At 39.4% G+C, this 2,721-nt stretch overlaps 1 long non-coding RNA gene across 1 annotated transcript in view; it reads left to right on the forward strand.

The window, feature by feature from the left end:
* Nucleotides 1–2,535, forward strand: part of LOC107738170 (uncharacterized) — a 10,064-nt gene extending 7,529 nt beyond the window's left edge. Inside the window, exon 3 of the long non-coding RNA XR_001639862.1 lies at nucleotides 2,413–2,535. This is a non-coding gene — a long non-coding RNA (uncharacterized LOC107738170). The remainder of the gene's footprint in view (nucleotides 1–2,412) is intronic.
* Nucleotides 2,536–2,721: the final 186 nt, after the last annotated feature.

The following is a 2,721-nucleotide window of genomic DNA, read 5'->3' on the forward strand; positions in this document are numbered from 1 at the left end:
CGCTCCGCTCCGCTCACATGCTCTGCAGTAAGCGTACCTTGCAGGGGCAGAAATTAACTTTTCCATTAAAGGGCAATTTTGCCCCCATGGAATTGATTTCCAGGAGCATTTTTTACATTTGTGAGAGCAATTGTTTACATTTAAAAACAGGAGCTAATAGACAGTGAATAGACACTTTTCATTCATTTTCACATCTCTTTTTAATCACGACAGCCGTAAACGATTGTTTAATTGTGCAGGGACAATTTTTTTCCCCTTTATCTTAAATTTGTGGGGAATTTTTGTTCATTTTGGTGGCATTTTTGCCACAAGACCCTGTGTCTGGTGGTTAACACACATGCTCAAGAGACAGTTACTCACAGATGACTTGACTCTGCCCCACCTGATGTCTTCATCCCATTCCCCCCTTATCAGTTCCTGTCATTTCTCACCAAAAACACATACATGGACTTGTCACTGCTTTAGATCATTATACTACAGTGAATGTCCTCTTCCCTGTTCTCAATAGTCATAGTGTTGTGAATGAATGTACAGGTGGTGAATAATCAGTATTATAGCAGAAAGAGATTAATAACATGTTTGATTAAGAGAGCATAATAGTGTTTGGCTGTGGCTAATGTATGCACCTGGAAAGTTCTCCCTGATAATGAAGGATTAAAGCCGGACTCAATTTCGAAATAGAACATGCAGGTAAAACACTAAGCGACGTGAGGAAAAAGTAATGAGAGAAAAATATTTGACGTTTCATGTGAACTTTGGGTTTCATTAACTTTTGTAAACACAAATCATGAAGAGCTATCAGCAGACTGAGGTAGGTTTTTTTTAAACTCACACACCGTCTAGAGTGAGTGCTCACAAATCAATAATATTCATCCAACTGTATGTCATCCAATCAGGACGTCTTCGGTCAAGCAGAGCCCTTTCATTAGTCTCAGGTGCTGTGAGTGTCCCAGCATCGATCATCTAAAGAGCTCTTACACCTAAACACCAGCTCATCCCTATCTATGACTATACCTGGAGTAGAGCCCACCACCAACGTTTAGAAAAGACTCAAGGAACACTTGGGCTCACTTGCATGGCAGAAGTGCCAGGGTCAATGAAATATAAGGACGTCTGGGATGATGAAAAGGAGAAGTCGTTTAAAAATGTAGTTCAAAACAGCTCTTTAGAAAAGAAATTTTTGCATTCATCTTAGTTTCACACACACACACACGCACACACACACACCTATATATATATTTGAGACTTTAGTCTTTGCAACTTTACAGATCTTCTTTATGCACCAAGAGCTTGTAACACTCCAAAGAGAAAGGAAAAATTGAAATCGCATCATGTGACCCCTTTAAAAATATTTTACAATATACACTACTGTGCAAATCTCATTGGATTATTACAATTAATAGCAAAAGGAATGTTTGGAAATGTAAACTGATTTCCTACTGACACACTACAGCAAAAGATATATGTGTGATGAAATAACTGACTTAAAATCATTATTTTGTTGGTGAAAATACTAATGACCTATGACTTTTGCACAGTAGTGTATATATAATATATTACAAATATAATGAATTTATCATTAGCATTAAAGGGTTAGTGAAAATTCTGTCATTAATTACTCACCCTCATGTTGTTCCAAACCCGTAAGACCTTCGTTCATCTTCGGAACACAATTTAAAGAGCAGGTCATATGGGTTTTCGAAAAATATCTCTTTTGCAGTTTGTAAGGTAGCTATACTTCAGTGTAAACAGTCTGCCCTTCCGTGTAAACAGTCTGCAAAGTTGTTAATCAAAAAAGTGCATGATGAATAAAGATATTGTCACTCAAAAGAAAGAGTCGACTCAGAATCGCCTTAACGAGTCGTTATATTTTTGAATCTTCTGCCTGTTACCTATCTACGTCACTGGGTAACACATTAGCATAATCCCAGCCTGCCCGCGAAATACGAACACTCTCTGTGTCGAGAAGATGCTGTGTTCCACGATACCACAGCAATACAATTCTAACCTTTTGTTGTGCTCGTCATTTTACCGAGGACTGCTTCTCTAATCTTGCCTTTTATCTTCGTTGGCTTCTAATCTTCTTTATTTGGACCAACAAGCGTCTCCGAACCACAACCTCGACGAGCCGCTTCTTCTTCGGCTTTTGCCGCGGTACTGCGGGTTACACCAGCAACATGCCCGTGGACACTGCAGACTAGCGGTTTGCATGTGTACTGCACGTTGATGCGGACAACGACGCAGAAGTATAAATGAAAACTGACGCATAGCCTACGGCGTAAAGGCAACGGCGTAGGTCCGACGCAGAAGTATAAATCAGCCTTTAGTTAGGGTGGTGCGCATGTGATACAGCTGTTCTGCATTATAATTAAAGGTTAAGACACGGAGCGTCTTTTGTCTGTCGTTCTTCAGACATTAGACATATTTTGGTTTTCAAACTGTATTGATTCATCAGTTAGTCACATTAGCACTTGGCTAACGTATCCACCATTATTGTTTTGTTAAGTGTTTACAGTTTAGCAGCTAAACTTTAGCTGTGGGCACGATTCGCTTGCATAAGTGTTAAACAAAATGTTTTTATGTCATTATTTTAAGAACTGATTGGAGCACTATATTATTGTTTTATGTAAAGGTGCATGCTAGGGTTGCCAGGTTGTCACAACAAAACCTGCCCAATTGCTACTCAAAACTAGCCCAATCGTGTTTCGAGGGTGGTCCCCC

The sequence above is a fragment of the Sinocyclocheilus rhinocerous genome, unplaced genomic scaffold (assembly GCF_001515625.1).
Source record: "Sinocyclocheilus rhinocerous isolate Xijiao unplaced genomic scaffold, SAMN03320098_v1.1 scaffold461, whole genome shotgun sequence".
NCBI lineage: Eukaryota > Metazoa > Chordata > Actinopteri > Cypriniformes > Cyprinidae > Sinocyclocheilus > Sinocyclocheilus rhinocerous.